Below are 17,444 nucleotides of genomic sequence, written 5' to 3'. Positions count from 1 at the left end.
AAGAATACTGGAGTGGGTTCCCATGCCCTCCTCTAGGGATCTTCCCAACCCAGGCAGGGATCGAACCCCGATCTCTAGTGTCTCCTGCATTGGCAGGCGGGTTCTTTACCACTGGTGCCACCTGGGAAGCCCACAGTCCAGCATATATCTTGCTAAAAGATTACTGCTAGTCACAAAGGACAGACATCTCAAGTGAATTATTTTAGTGCTTTTCTATATATGGAAAGATACAAAAATCTGGGTTCCTTAAAATTCTTCCTGAGATCTAACTATCTAAGAGAGCTGCTTGCCCAAAGCACAAAGAATCTTGTGATGGTCTTAATTTTCGCTTGGAGTGCACTGTCAGTCAGCAATTAATTAATAATTAATCCTAATAGAATTGAATGGTGAGCAAAAACACTCTGTGATTTTCCAAGTGAATGGAAGTGGCACCCATCTGCAATGCATTTAGAGAAATGTTTAAAGACACTTTATAAAGATGCTTCAGAGAACTACTTATTCGATGCATTAAGGACAGTGTTACATCACTGACTGGAAGTTATAACCATCTGTAATTCATGTACAGAAGTGTTTAAGAAAACTTGTAATCTAGCTATTTCTAAGAATGCTACTTACTGCTGCAATGAGAAAAGTGATAGTCATTTAATGAAAGTTATATTCATTCTGCAAAGAATGTACAGATCTGTTTAAGAACACATAATAAACATGTTTCTAGTGCTCACTTCAGCAGCACATATACTAAAACTGGAACGATACAGAGAAGATTAGCATGGCCCCTGTGTAAGGATGATACACAAATTCGTGAAGCGTTCCATATTTTTAAATTGATACAGCCACTATGGAAGACGGTATGGAGATTCCTCAAAAACTAGGAATAAAACCACCATACAACCAAGCAATCCCACTCCTAGGCATATACCCTGAGGAAACCAACATTGAAAAAGACACATGTATCCCATTGTTCACTGCAGCACTATTTACAATAGCTAGACATGGTGGCTGTGTGACATTGAGCGAGCAGCCATGAGGAGATACCCTATGTCCAAGGGCAAAGAAGAAGCCCCAGCAAGACGGTAGGAGGGGCAAATTCATGTTTAGAATCAAACCCGACTCCCACCAGAGACACTCAGAGGGCTCAAACAAACCTCGTGTGCACCAGGACCCAGAGACCCCACAGAGGCTGAGACAGAACTGTGTTTGAGCATCTCCTGTGGAGGTAAGGGTCAACAGTGGACTGCCACAGGGACAGGGGCTCTGGGTGCAGCAGACTGGGTATGGCATAAGCCCTCTTGGAGGAGGTCACCATTAACCCCACCATAGAGCTACCAGAACTTACATAGAACTGGGAAGTAGATTCTTGGAGGGCACAAACAGAACCTTTGCACTAGGACCCAGGAGAAATGAGCAGGGACCCCACAAGAGACTGACCCGACTTGCCTGTGAGTGTCCAGGAGTCTCCAGCAGAGGTGTGGGTCGGTGGTGGCCTGCTGCAGGGTTGGGAGCACTGAGTGTAGCAGTACATTCATGGGATCTTTTGAAGGAGGTCACCATTATCTTCATTACCTCCACCATATTTTGGCCCCAGGCAAATAGCACAGAGGGAACACAGCTCCACTCATCAACAGAAAATTGGATTAAAGATTTACTGAGCACGGCCCCGCCCATCAGAACAAGACCCAATTTCCCCCTCAGTCAGTCTCTCCCATTAGGAAGCTTCATAAGCCTCTTATCCTTCTCCATCAGAGGGAAGACAGACTGAAAACTACAATCACAGAAAACTAAAAATCTAAATCAGATGGATCACAGCCTTGTCTAACTCAATGAAACTATAAGCCATGCCGTGTAGGGCCACCCAAGATGGACGAGTCATGGTGGAGAGTTCTGACAAAATGTGGTCCACTGGAGAAGGGAATGGCAAACCACTTCAGTATTCTTACCTTGAGAACCCTATGAATGGTATGAAAAAGCAAAAAGATAGGACACTGAAAGATGAACTCCCCAGGTCAGTAGGTGCCCAATATGCTACTGGAGATCAGTGGAGAAATAACTCTAGAAAGAATGAAGAGATGGAGCCAAAGTAAAAACAACACCCAGTTGTGGATGTGACTGGTATGGAAGCAAGTTCTGATGCTGTAAAGAGCAATATTGCATAGGAACCTGGAATGTTAGGTCCATGAATCAAGGCAAATTGGAAGTGGTCAAACAGGAGATGGCAAGAGTGAACATCGACATTTTAGGAATCAGCGAACTAAAATGGACTGGAATGGATGAATTTAACCCAGATGACCATTATATCTACCACTGTGGGCAAGAATCCCTTAGAAGAAATGGAGTAGCCATCATAGTCAACAAAAGAGTCTGAAATGCAATCTCAAAAGCAAGAGAATGACCTCTGTTCATTTCTAAGGCAAACCATTCAATATCACGGTAATCCAAGTCTATGCCCCGACCAGTAATGCTGAAGAAGCTGAAGTTGAACGGTTCTATGAAGACCGACAAGAACTTCTAGAACTAACACCCAAAAAAGATGTCCTTTCCATTACAGGGGACTGGAATGCAAAAGTAGGAAGTCAAGAGATACCTGGATGCTGCTGCGGCTGCTAAGTCACTTCAGTCGTGTCCGACTCTGTGCGACCCCACAGACGGCAGCCCACCAGGCTTCTCAGTCCCTGGGATTCTCTAGGCAAGAATACTGGAGTTGGTTGCCATTTCCTTTTCCCATGCATGCATGCATGCAAAGTCACTTCAATCGTGTCTGACTCTGTGCAACCCCATAGACAGCAGCCCACCAGGCTCCTCTGTCCCCAGGATTCTCTAGGCAAGAATACTGGAATGGGTTGCCATTTCCTTATCCAAGAGTAAAAGGCAAATTTGGCCTTGGAGTACAGAATGAAGCAGGGCAAAGGCTAATAGAGTTTTGCCAGGAGAACGCACTACTCATAGCAAACACCCTCTTAAAACAACACAAGAGAAGACTCTACACATAGACATCACCAGATGGTCAACACCGAAATCAGACTGATTATATTCTTTCAGCCAAAGGTGAAGAAGCTCTATACAGTCAGGAGAAACAAGACAGGGAGCTGATTGTGGCTCAGATCATGAACTCCTTATTGCCAAATTCAGACTTAAACTGAAGAAAGTACGGAAAACCACTAGACCATTCAGATATGACCTAAGCAAATCCCTTACAGTTATAAAGTGGAAATGAGAAATAGATTTAAGGGACTAGATCTGATAGACAGAGTGCCTGATGAACTATGGACAGAGGTTTGTGACACTGTACAGGAAACAGGGATCAAGACCATCCCCAAGAAAAAGAAATTCAAAAAAGCAAATTGGCTGTCTGAGGAGGCCTTACAAATAGCTGTGAAAAAAGAGAATCAAAAAGCAAAGGAGAAAAAGAAAGATATACCCATTTGTATGCAGAGTTCCAAAGAATAGCAAGGAGAAATACGAAAGCCTTCCTCCATGATCAGTGCAAAAAATAGAGGAAAAAAATACAATGGGAAAGACTAGAGATCTCTTCAAGAAAATTAGAGATACCAAGGGAACATTTCATGCAAAGATGGGCTCAATAAAGGACAGAAATGGTATGGACCTAACAGAAGCAGAAGATTTTAAGAAGAGGTGGCAAGAATACACAAAACTATCCAAAAAAGATCTTCACGACCCAGATAATCATGATGGTGTGATCACTCACCTAGAGCCAGACATCCTGGAATGTGAGGTCAAGTGGGCCTTAGGAAACATCACTACGAACAAAGCTAGTGGAGGTGATGGAATTCCAGTTGAGGTACTTCAAATCCTAAAAGATATGCTGTGAAAGTGCTGCGCTCAATATGCCAGCAAATTTGGAAAACTCAGCAGTGGCCACAGGACTGGAAAAGGTCAGTTTTCATTTCAATCCCAAGGAAAGGCAATGCCAAAGAATGCTCAAACTATCACACAATTGTACTCATCTCACACGCTAGTAAATACTAAAAATTCTCCAAGCCAGGCTTCAACAATATATGAACTATGAAATTCCAGATGTTCAAGCTGGATTTAGAAAAGGCAGAGGAATCAGAGATCAAATTGCCAACATCCGTTGGATCATTGAAAAGGCAAGAGAGTTCCAGAAAAACATCTATTTCTGCTTTATTGACTATGCCAAAGCCTTTGACTGTGTGGATCACAATAAACTGTGGAAAATTCTTAAAGAGATGGGAATACCAGAACACCGGACTTGCCTCCTGAGAAATCTGTATGCAAGTCAGGAAGCAACAGTTAGAACTGGACATGGAACTACAGACTGGTTCCAAATAGGAAAAGGAGTACGTCAAGGCTGTATATTGTCACCCTGCTTATTTAACTTATATGCAGAGTACATCATGAGAAACGCTGGGCTGGAAGAAGCACAAGCTGGAATCAAGATTGTCGGGAGAAATATCGATAACCTCAGATATGCAGATGACACCACCCTTATGGCAGAAAGTGAAGAAGAACTAAAGAGCCTCTTGATGAAAGTGAAACAAGAGAGTAAAAAAGTTCGCTTAAAGCTCAACATTCAGAAAACGAAGATCATAGCATCTGGTCCCTTCACTTCATGGGAAATAGATGGGGAAACAGTGGAAACAGTGAATGACTTTATTTTGGGGGGCTCCAAAGTCACTGCAGATGGTGACTGCAGCCATGAGAAGGAAAGTTATGACCAACCTAGACAGCATATTAAAAACCAGAGACATTACTGTGCCAACAAAGGTCCATCTAGTCAAGGCTATGGTTTTTCCAGTAGTCATGTATGGATATGAGAGTTGGACTATAAGGAAAGCTGAGCACAGAAGAATTGATGCTTTTGAACTGTGGCGTTAGAGAAGACTCTTGAGAGTCTCTTGGACTGCAAGGAGATCCAACCAGTCCATGCTAAAGGAGATCAGTCCTGAATGTTCATTGGAAGGACTGATGTTGAAGCTGAAACACCAATGCTTTGGCCACCTCATGTGAAGAGCTGACTCATTGGAAAAGATCCTGATGCTGGGAAAGACTAAAGGCAAGAGGAGAAGGGGATGACAGAGGATGATATGGTTGGATGGCATCACTGCCTCAATGGACATGAGTTTGACTCTGGGAGTTGGTGATGGACAGAGAGGCCTGGCGTGCTGCAGTCCATGGGGTCAAAAAGAGTCAGACATGACTGAGTGACTGAACTGAGAACACGGAAGCAACCTAGATGTCCATCGACAGATGAATGGATAAAGAAGTTGTGGTACATATACCCAATGGAATATTACTCAGCCATAAAAAGGAATGCATTTGAGTCAGTTCTCATGAGGTGGATGAACCTAGAACCTATTATACAGAGTGAAATAAGTCGGAAAGAGAAAGATAAATATCGTATCCTAATGCATATATACGGAATCTAGAAAAATGGTACTGAAGAATTTATTTACAGGGCAGCAGTGGAGAAACAGACATAGAGAATAGACTTATGGACATGGGGAGAGGGGAGGAGAGAATGAGATGTATGGAAAGAGTAACGTGGAAACTTACATTACCATATGTAAAATAGATAGCCAAGAGAATTTGCTGTATGGCTCAGGAAACTCAAACAGGGGCTCTGTATCAATCTAGAGGGGCGGGATGGGGCAGGAGATGGGAGGGGGGTTCAAAAGGGAAGGGATATATGTATACCTATGACTGATTCACGTTGAGGTTTGACAGAAAACAACAAAATTCTATAAAGCAATTATCCTTAAATAAAATAATAAATAAATAAATAAACCCATTTCTAAGAATGCTACTTGCTTGCTGCCCTGAGAACAGTATTATATCATTTAATGGAAATTATGGTCATTTGGAAAGCATATTAAAATGTTATAAAACACTTGTACAAAAGATGCTTCAAAGAACACTACTTGCTCTTTGCATTGACCAGTGAGTTTTAACAGCAAATAGGAGACATATATTCGGCAATGCATTGTAGATTAGTGTTTATGAACACTTGTAATAAAGGCATTTCAAAGAAAAGGCTCACAGAGAATAGATTTGTAGTTCACCAGTGGGGAGGGGGATAGAGGGTGGATTAGAAGACACAAAATATTGTATATAGGATGGATAAACAAGGTCCTCCTGTATAGCACAAGGAAATATATTCAATAACCTGTGATAAACCATAGTGGAAAATAATATGAAGAGGAATATATATATACAACTGAATCACTTTACTGTTCAGCAGAAATTAACACATTATAAATCAACTACACTTCAATACAATTTTTAAAAAATAAAAAACAAACCAAAAATGTTTTTCTAGGAACACTACTTGCATGCCGCATTGAGAACATGGTTTTATCAGTGAAAGGGTAGCACCTATTCTGTAACTGCATGTACAGAATTTTTAAGAACACTTGAAATAGAGACTTCTAATAACGCTACCTGCCTGTTACATTGAGAATAGTGTTACATCATTGATGGAAATGGTAGCCATTCTGACAAGCATTTAGAGCATGTTGTTTAAGAATCCTTGTAATAAAAAATGTTTTCTAAGAGTGATACACTGCTACTGGTCTGTGGCCTGTTAGGAACCAGGCCATACAGCAAGAGGTGAGCAGCAGGCAAACAAGCGAAGCTTCATTTGTATTTACAGCTGTTCCCTATTGCTCACTGATTCTTCATGCTACTGCTGCTGCTGCTGCTAAGTCGCTTCAGTCATGTCCGACTCTGTGCGACCCCATAGACGGCAGCCCACCAGGCTCTGCAGTCCCTGGAATTCTCCAAGCAAGAACACTGGAGTGGGTTGCCATTTCCTTCTCCAATGCATGAAAGTGAAAAGCGAAAGTGAAGTTGCTCAGTCGTGTCCGACTCTTCACGACCCCATGGGCTGCAGCCCATCAGGCTCCTCCATCCATGGGATTTTCCAGGCAAGAGTACTGGAGTGCGGTGCCATTGCCTTCTCCAGATTCTTCATATGGTGAGTTATATAATTATTTCATTATATATCACAATGTAATAATAACAGGGCTTCCCTTGGTAGCTCAGACGGTAAAGAATCTGCCTTCATTGCAGGAGACCTGGGTTCGATCCCTGAATTGGGAAGATCCCTTGGAGAAGGGAATGGCAACTCACTCCAGTATTCTTGCCTGGAGAATTCCATGGACAGAGAAGCCTGGCGGGCTACAGTCCATGGGCTTACAAAGAGTCAGACGTGACTAAGCGACTCACACACACACACACACACACACACACACAATAATAATAGAAATTAAGTGCACAGTAAATGTGATGTGCTTGAATCATCCTAAAACCATCCCCCGCCCACCTGGTCTGTGGGAAAATTGTCTTCCATGAAACCAGTCCCTGGTGACAAAAAGGCTAGGGGCTGTTGCTTTAAGCTGATCTGCATGGCGTTAGAGAAGTGTTTCAGTCAGTTCAGTCGTTCAGTCATGTCCCAACTCTTTGCGACCCCATGAACTACAGCACGCCAGGCCTCCCTGTCCATCAGCAACTCCAGGAGATTTACTCAAAATCATGTCCATCAAGTCGGTGATGCCATCCAACCATCTCATCCTCTGTCGTCCCCTTCTCTTCCTGCCTTCAATCTTTCCCAGCATCAGGGTCTTTTCCAATAAGTCAGCTCTTCGCATCAGGCGGCCAAAGTGTTGGAGTTTCAGCTTCAACATCAGTCCTTCCAGTTAATATTCAGGACTGATTTCCTTTAGGATGGACTGGTTGGATCTCCTTGACCTGAGAAGTGTTTAAGAATACTTACAAATGTTTCTAACCATTTGCTTGCTGCATTGAGAACAGGATTATACATGAATAAAAGTGGCCCCTATTGTGCAATGCATGTAGAGAAGTGTTTAAGGACATGTAATAAAGATGTTTCTAAAAATTCTACTTGCTTGCTGTGCTGAGAACAGAGTTATCTCTGTGAATGGAAGTGGTATTTGTTCTGCAATGAAAGGAGACACCTATTAAGATCACTAGGTATAATGCTGGAGAGCGTGTGGAGAAAGGGAACCCTCCTACACTTGGGGGAATGTAAATTGGTGCAGCTACTATGGAGAACAGGAGAACAGTATGGAGATTCCTTAAAAAACTAAAAACAGAGTTACCATACAATCCAGCAACCTGGGCATATATCCAGAAAAGAGGAAAACTATAAGTAAAAAAACTACATGCACCCCTATGTTCACTGCAGCACTATTTATAATAGCCCAAACAGGGAAGCAACCTACATGTCCATCAACAGATGAGTGGATAAAGAAGATGTGATATACATACAATGGACTATTTGCTTAGCCATACAAAATCAAATAACGCCACCTGCAGCAACAAGGGTGGACCTAAAGATTATGACACTAAGTGAAGTAAGTCAGACAGAGAAATACAAACATTATATGTCAATTACATGTGGAATCCCAAAACTGATGCAAATGAACTTATTTACAAAACAGAAACAGACTCACAGACATAGGAATCAAACTATGATTACCAAAGGGGGAGAGGAGGGGGGTGGGGGAGGAATTAATTAGAAACATGGATTAGGAATGTGTATCTGTTAATCCCATGCTCCTAATTATATATAATAGATTTTATCTATATATTAAATATTATTATATCTATGTACTATACCTATTATCTATATAATGGATAACCAACAAGGACTTACTGTATAGCACAGGGAACTATATCCAATATCTTGTAATAACCTACAATGGAAAATATCTGAAGAAGGATATATATAGAAGAATATGTATATCTGAATCACTTTGCTGTACACCTGAAATTAACATAATATTGTAAATCAACTTAGTTCAATAAAAAAATAAACTTAAAAAATCCCTAATTATAAAGACTTATCTAGAACTTCTTGTGCTTGCTGCATTGAGAACAGTTTCATTCAGTGAGTGGAAGTTATACCTATTTTGTAATGCATGTACTTACATGTTCGGAAAAGCTGTAATAAAGATTTTCTAAGAATGCACCTTGCTTGCTGAATACAGTGTTATATCAGTTTTACCCACTCTAAGAGTTTCCTTTTTATTTATTTTATTTTTTGGCTGTGTATGGCTTCCCAGGTGGTGCTAGTGGTAAAGAACTCGCCTGCCAATGCAGGAGACATAAGAGATGCGGGTTCAATCCCTGGGTGGGGAAGATCCCCTGGAGAAGGGAATGGTAACCCACTCCAGTATTCCTGCCTAGAGACTCCCCATGGACAGAGGAGCCTGGTGGGCTACAGTCCAGAGGGTCACAAAGAGTCGGACACAGCTGAAGCAACTTAGCATGCACACACAGGTCCTCCCTGCTGCCAGTGGGCTTTCTCCAGTGGCAGAGAGTGGGGTCTGCTCCCTAATTGTGCTGCATGCGCTTCTCATCATGATGGCTTCTCTTTTTGTGGAGCATAGACTCTAGGGTGCACGGGCTGCAGTAGCTTCAGCATCCAGGCTCAGTAGTTGTAATGCACTGGTTTAGTTGCCCTGAGACACGTGGAATCTTCCTTGACCAGGGGACATGCATCAAACCCATGTCCCCTGCACTGGCAGGCAGATCCTTAACCACTGAACCACCAGGGAAGTCCTACCCACTCTGTACATGTATGGTAGTGTGTAGAGATGTTTCCCTAAAAGTACTTGTAGCTTGTGCTGCAAAGTGTTGTTATCAGTGAATGGAAGTTATACCTGTTTTAAATTATTTTTAGTTGACAGATAATATTATATGAGTTTCAGTTGTACAATATTATTTGATATTTGTATATATATTGTGAAATGATCACAACTCTAGTTACCATCCATTGCCACACATAGTTCTACTTTTTCTTATGATGAGAACTTTTAAGATCTACTCTTAGCAACTTTCAGACCCACACTATGGGATTATTAACTATAGTCACCATGCTGTACATTACATTCCAGTAGTTAGTCACAACCGGAAGTTTGCACCTTCTGACCCCCGTCACCCATTTCTCCTCCCATCCCCTGCCTCTGGCAACCAATCTGTTCCTTGTATCTATGAACTTGAGTTTGTTTTAGATTCCACATATAAGTAAGATCATAGGTATTTGTCCCTCTTTGTCTGACTTATTTCACTTAGTGTAATGCCCTCAAAGCCCATCCACGTTAACACAAATGGCAAAGATTACCTTCTTTTTTTAAATTTACTTTGTAATGCATGTAGAGAAGTAATACCCTAGTTTAAAAGATGTTTCCAAGAGTAGTACTTACTTATCACATTGAAAACAGTGTTATGTCTGTGATTAGACTTAGGTAGGGCTTCCCTCGTAGCTCAGCTGGTAAAGAATCTGCCTGCAATGCAGGAGACCCCAGTTCAGTTCCTAGGTCGGGAAGATCCCCTGGAGAAGGGATAGGCTACCCACTCCACTATTCTTGGGCTTCCCTGGTGGCTATTCTGTAATGACTTTACAGAAGTGTTTAAGAGCTCTAGTAATAAAGATATTCCTAAGAAGGAATTGCTTGCTGTGTTATTGCTTGCTTGCTGTGTTAAGAAGTCTTATACCAGCGAATGGAAGTTACACCTACTCTGCAATGCACACATAGAAGTTTTTAAGGATACTCATAATGGATTGCCATTTTCATTTTAGAAATTTTATTCAAAACTTATATCCCCCAATCTCCTTTATATGATTTTTTTTTTTTTTTTTTTTTTGCCACATTGCATGTGAAACTTCCCTGACCAGGGGTTGAATCCTGCCACCTTGGAGAAAGTGAAAGTGAAGTTGCTCAGTCGTGTCTGACTCTTTGCAACCCCATGGACTATAGCCTACCAGGCTCTTCAGTGCATGGAATTTTCCAGGCAAGAGTACTGGAGTGGGTTGCCATTTGAAGCATGGAATCTTAACCACTGGACCACCAGGGAAGTCTATCTTACATAATTTTTATTTTTTAAAAGAATTTATTTTTGGCTGTGCTGGGTCTTTGTTGCAGCACTGGCTTTTCTCTAGCTGCAGCACACAGGCTTCTCTCTGTGGTGGCTTCTCTTATTGCAGAGCTCAGGCTCTAGGGCGCTTGGGCTTCAGTAGTCGCAGCATGTGGGCTCAGGAATTGTGGCTCCCAGCCTCTAGAGCATGGGCTTAATAGTTGTGGTGCACGGGCTTAGTTGCTCTGTGGCATGGGGGATCTTCCCAGATCAGGGATTGAACCCATGTCTCCTGTATTGGCAGGCGGATTATTTACCACTGACCCACTAGGGAAGCCCCTATCTTACATCATTTTTAAAACAAACTAACCAACTGCTTGGAATAGTTATGTCTGAAGAAAAAGCAAAATTAGTATTAGAAAACTTGAACAAAATAATTTTGCTCACTATAAATTTGAGGAATAATATATATTACTTCTTTAATTCATTAATCTAAAAAAAGTTTTTTTTTTTTTAGAAAAAGGGCTGGGGGAAAAAAATGGAAACTGGAAAAAAAAAAATGAACAACTCCTGAGTTGTCTCTTATGTTTGAGCTTTTGGAGAGTCATTGGTTAAGAATGTGAAAATGTGACTTCCTACATCTGCCATCTGTCTATGATTATTGCTTTGGCAGGCTGTCAACACTCTAGGCAAGCCTGGGTTTACAAGCTATGCTCTAGGAGTAAGCTGTTTTTAAAGAAAAACTGTAATTATATTAATTTATAATATAGGCAATCATTTAACAAAAGTATGATTTGAGGCCTACAAAAAGGCTTATTTTTTCATGTATACTGATGACAGAAATATCAGCCAAATTAAAGAAAACGACAGCCATTGTTATTTATTGCTCACCACCTAGGTGCATACAGTAGAAAAGAGAAAACCATGAATTCATGTGAGAGAGGACTGAAGTGGGGAAGTGAAGCTTAAGTAGAAATTAAGACCTACTAAACAGGTCTTCTTCTAACCCTGAAATGCTACGGTTCTGTGGAAGGGAATAATAACCACAAATCATAAATGTCTATTCTTGTCTTTTGCCCAATTTTAAACTGGATTACTTTTTAACTTTTACTTTTTTTACTTAACTTTAACTTTTTTACTTTTGCTATTGAGTTCTACAAGTTCTTTATATATTTTGGTTTATTAACCCCTGGTTGCCATTTCCTTCTCTTTATCCCCATTGAATAAGTTGTCTCCACTTTGTTTATAGTTTCTTTTGCTGTTCAGGTCAGTTCAGTTCAGTTGCTCAGTCATGTCCAGCTCTTTGCAACCCCATGGATTGCAGCACACCAGTCCTCCCTGTCCATCACCAACTCCCAGAGCCTACTCAAACTCATGTCCATTGAGTCGGTGATGCCGTGCAACCATCTCATCCTCTGTCATCCACTTCTCCTCCCGCCTTCAATCCTTCCCAGCATCAGGGTCTTTTCAAATGAGTCAGCTCTTTGCCTCAGGTGGCCAAAGTATTAGAGTTTCAGCTTCAGCATCAGTCCTTCCAATGAACATCCAGGACTGATGTCCTTTAGGATGGACTGGTTGGATCTCCCTGCAGTCAGGGGACTCTCAAGAGTCTTCTCCAACTTTTTCGTTTGATGTAGTCTCACTTTTTGATTTTTTGTTTCTTATGCTTTAGATGTGATTTCCTAAATACCTTTACCAAAACCCATGTCCGGAATTTTGTTTTGTTTTTAAACCTTTTATTTTATATTGGTATAGCCAGTTAACAATGTTGTCATAGCTTCAGGTGGACAACAAAAGGACTCAGCCATACATAGTAAGGAGTTGTTTTCCCTCTCTGTTTTCTTTCAGGAGTTTCACGGGCTTCAGGACTCACATTTAAGTCTTTAATCCTTTCATTAATTTTTTTGTGAATGGTGTCAGTTAGAAGTCGTTTCACTCATTAACATGTGAATATTTCCAACATCAAGACTCTCTTTTCTCCACTGAGTATTCTTGACCCCCTTATCAATTATTACTTTACTATATATGCTTAGGTTTATTTCTGATCTCTCAATTATGTTCCATTGGCCTGTTTTTTTTTACACCAATACCATACATTTTTATGACTAAAGGTTCATAGTATAGCTTAAAATTAAGAAGTGTAATGCCTTCTGCTTTGTTCTATGTCAGGATTCATTTGGCTAATTGGGCCTTTTTGGTTTCATATAAATTTTAGGACAATTTTTCTATTTCTGTAAAAAAAATGTCATTGGACTCTTAATAGAGATTGCATATATAGATGGCTTTTAGTAGTTGACATTTTAATAATATTCATTATTCTAGAGATTTCCTTGGTGGTCCAGTGGTTAAGAATCTGCCATCCAGTGCAAGGGACATGGGTTCCATCCCTGCTGGGGAACTAAGATCCCATATGCCCCAGGGCAACTAAGCCCACATGCACTACAACCACTACTGAGCCCACACATTCTAGAGCCTGTGTGCCACAGCTACTAGGCCTGTGCACCACAACCACTAAAGCCCACTCACTCTGGAGCCCATGTGTGCTCTGCAACCAGAGAAGCCAGCATACTGCGACTAGAGAGAAGCCCCCATGTACTGCAAGGAAGAACCAGCATGCTTCAGTGAACACCCAGCACAACCAAAATAAAAATAATTGTTAAAAAAAGACTTCAGAGATGAGAAATTCTTTTTTTTTTTCTTTTTACTTCTAGATTAGTTTAATATAAAAGGATCTAACTCAGGAACAGCCAGATGAAAGAGACACACAGGGCAAAGGTACAGGGAAAGGTTGAGGAGCTTCGTTAAATCTCCATGTGTTCCTCAACCCAGAAGCTCTCCGAACCCTGGCCTTCTGGGTTTTTATGGAGGCTTTATTACCTAGATATGATTGTTTAAGTCACTGGTCATTGGCTATTTTGTTTTGTTTATTTTTTTATTGGAGTATAACCACTCATCTGAATGCAATTTACAAGTAGTACTGTAAGAAACATGACATCCGGTCCCATTACTTCACGGCAAATAGATGGGGAAACAGCTACAGGCTTCATTTTCTTGGACTCCAAAATCACTGCAGACGGTGACTGCAGCCACGAAATTAAAAGACACTTGCTCCTTAGAAGAAAAGCTATGACAAACCTAGACAGTATATTAAAAAGCAGAGATATCACTTTTCTGACAAAGGTTAGTATTCCAGTAGTCATCTACAGATGTGAGAGTTGGACCATAAGGAAGGCTGAGCACCAAAGAATTGATGCTTTCCAACTGCGGTGCTGGAGAAGACTGTTGAGAGTCCCTTGAACAGCAAGGAGATCAAACCGGTCAATCCCAAAGCAAATCAACCCTGAATATTCATTGGAAGGACTGATGCTGAAGCTCCAATACTTTGGCCACCTAATGCAAAGCACCAACTCATTGGAAAAGACCCTGATGCTGGGAAATATTGAGCACAAGAGGAGAAAGGGACAACAGAGGATAAAATGGTTGGACGGCATCATCAACTTAATGAACATGAGTTTGAGCAAACTCCGGGAGATAGGGAAGGCCAGGGAAGCCTGGCATGCTGCAGTCTGTGTGGTTGCCAAGAGTTGGACAGGACTTAGTGACTGGATAACAATTGTAAGAAACACATTTATTACAAGTATTTTTAAACACTTCATTCCTTGCATTACATTTGTGTACAAGTCTTATTAAACACTTCAGTATATGTGTTACAAAATGGGTACATTTGTTCACTGAAAGAACACTGCTGAACACAGCTTGCAAATGGCTTGTAAGAACTCTCTTACTACAAATCATTACAGACAACAAATAATAAAAGAACAATAAATGAATACAATACTATGAACAACCCTACATATATAAATTCAATAGCTTAGATAAAACGGACTGATTTCTTTAAAGTCACAAACTACCAAAATTCACCCAAGGTAAGTAGATAAACCTGAATAGTCTGTATCTATTAAAGAAACTGAATTCACAGGTTAAAACCTTTCAAAAAAGAACTTTCCAGGCCAGAAGTTTCCACTGGTGGACTCTATTAAACATTTAAAGCAAAACTAATAATTCTACACAATATATCTTCCAAAAAATAAAAGAAGAGGGAATGCTTCCCAAAAAAGTTTATAAAGTCAACAACAATGATACCAAAACCAGACAAAGGCAGCACAAGAAAACTAGAGACCAATATCCTTCATTAACACAGACACAAAAATCCTCAACAACATACTAGCAAGTTAAACCCAGGAGTATCCAAAAAAGAATAATACACCAAGACTAAATGGGATTTACCCCTGGAATGCAAGGCTGGTTCAATATTCCAAAAATCAACCAATGTTAACCACTAAAGAAGAAAATAATCATGATCATATACCTTGATGCAGAAAAGTGAAGGTGAAAGTCACTCAGTTGTGTCCGACTCTTTGCAACCCCATGGGCTTAGTCCATGGAATTCTCCAGGCCAGATTACTAGAGTGGGTATCCTTTCCCTTCTCCAGGGGATCTTCCCAACCCAGGGATTGAACCCAGGTCTTCCACATTGCAGGCGGATTCCTTACCAGCTGAGCCACCAGGAAAGCCCAAGAATACTGGAGTGGGTACCCTATCCCTTCTCCAGAAGATCTTCCCAACCCAGGAATCGAACCGGGGTCTCCTGCATCACAGGCGGACTCTTTACCAACTGAGCTATGAGGGCATGATGCAGAAAAAGCATCTGGCAAAACCCTACACACATTCATTATAAAAACTATCAGAAAACTAATCATAAAAGTGAGTTCCCTTAATTTTATAAAAAGCACTTAGAAAAGCTCTGCATTTAACATTTTACTTAATAGTGAAACACTGAAACCAAAAGTTGAGAACAAAGCAAAGATGCCCACTCTCGCTTTGCTTAAGCAACACAGAACTGGAAATTCAAGTCAGTGCAATAAGCCACGAAAAAGAAAAAAGGCAACCAGATTCTGAAAGGAGAAAGGAAATTGTTCACAGATGACGAGATTATTTATGTAGATAACAGAGTGGAATCTACCAAAAATCTTTTAAAATTTAAAGTGAGTTTTGTAAAGTTTCAAGATGAACATATGAAAATCAATTGATTTCCATGTGTTAGCAATAAACAACTGGAAACTGAAACAAACAAAATTCTATAACAGCTTCAAGATAATGAAACATGTATAAATCCAGCAAAATAGGTACTGGTTTTATACACTGAAAAACTATTTCACTCATGAAAGAAATCAAAGAAGGCCAAAGAACTTTCCTCAAATTGTTCTATAGGTTTAAGACAATTCCAACTGAAATTCCAAAACAGTATTTCATAGACAAGTTGATTCTAAAATGTCTTTGGAAAGTCAAAGGAGATAAAATAGCCAAAACAATTTTAAAAAGAACAAAATGAGAGGACTCACACTACCTGATATTGAGCATTACTCTAAAATTCAAGTTAATCAAGTTTAAATAATATTTTTAAGGGAAAAGACACTAGAGATAAATGGAACAGAATAGAGTCCAGAAACTGCACCACATAGATAGCTAGCTGACTTTTTACTAAGGTTCAAAGGCAATTCAGTAGAGAAAGGATGACATGTTCAAACAATAGTGCCAGAAAATTTGGGCATCCATAAGCAAATAAATGAATTCAACCTAAACCTTCCACTTCAAACAAAAATTAACTAAAAATGAATTCTAGATATAAATGTAAACTGTACAACTATAGAAGAAAACAGAGAAAATGTTTATAACTTGGAGTCACCTGACGTCAGAGGCATGATTCAAAAGAGAAAAAAAATGAGGGAAAAAAACTGGTAAACTAGACTTCATCAAAAATTAATATATTCTGTGGCAGATTCATTTTGATATATGGCAAAATCAATACAATATTGTAAAGTTAAATAAAATAAAATAAAAAAAATTAATATATTGACTTTGAAAAAATACACTGATAAGAGAATAAAAAGATAACCTACGCACTGGGAGAAAATATTTACCAATCACATAACTAACAAAGGACTCTTATATAAAATACATAAAGAATTTTCAAAATTCAACAATAAGAAGACTAACAATTCATTTTTTTTAAATGAGCAAAAAATTTGAATAGATACTGCACCAGAGAGAATATACAGATGTAAATAAGCCAGTGAAAAGATGGTTAACATTGTAAGACATTTGAAGAATGCAAATTAAAGTCACAGTGAGTGGGACTTCCCTGGTGGTCCAGTGGTTAACAATCCGCCTTGCAATGCAGGGAACGTGGATTTGATCCCTGGTCAGGGAACTAAGATCCCATATACCACAGGGCTACTAAGCCTGTTCACTGCAACTACTGAGCCCATGCACCACAACTTGAGAGCCCCTGCACAATGAAAGATCCTGCATGACGCAACAAAGGATCCTGTGTGCTATAACTAAGACCCGACACAGCCAAACACCCAAACCTGCTACATACCCCCTGCTGCTGCTGCTAAGTCGCTTCAGTCGTGTCCGACTCTGTGCGACCCCAGAGACGGCAGCCCACCAGGCTCCCCCGTCCCTGGGATTCTCCAGGCAAGAACACTGGAGTGGGTTGCCATTTCCTTCTCCAATGCATGAAA

The 17,444-nt window shown here is 40.3% G+C and overlaps 1 non-coding gene across 1 annotated transcript; it reads left to right on the top strand.

Moving 5' to 3' along the window:
- The first annotated feature begins 714 nt into the window (after positions 1 to 714).
- On the top strand, positions 715 to 821 carry LOC112446525 (U6 spliceosomal RNA). The gene has a single exon (XR_003034530.1). It is a non-coding gene; the product is annotated as a U6 spliceosomal RNA (small nuclear RNA).
- The last annotated feature ends 16,623 nt before the right edge of the window (positions 822 to 17,444 follow it).

This window comes from Bos taurus, chromosome 4, assembly GCF_002263795.3.
Source record: "Bos taurus isolate L1 Dominette 01449 registration number 42190680 breed Hereford chromosome 4, ARS-UCD2.0, whole genome shotgun sequence".
Classification (NCBI taxonomy): domain Eukaryota; kingdom Metazoa; phylum Chordata; class Mammalia; order Artiodactyla; family Bovidae; genus Bos; species Bos taurus.
Note: the sequence above shows the minus strand (reverse complement) of the source record. Positions and strands in the feature narration are given on the sequence as shown.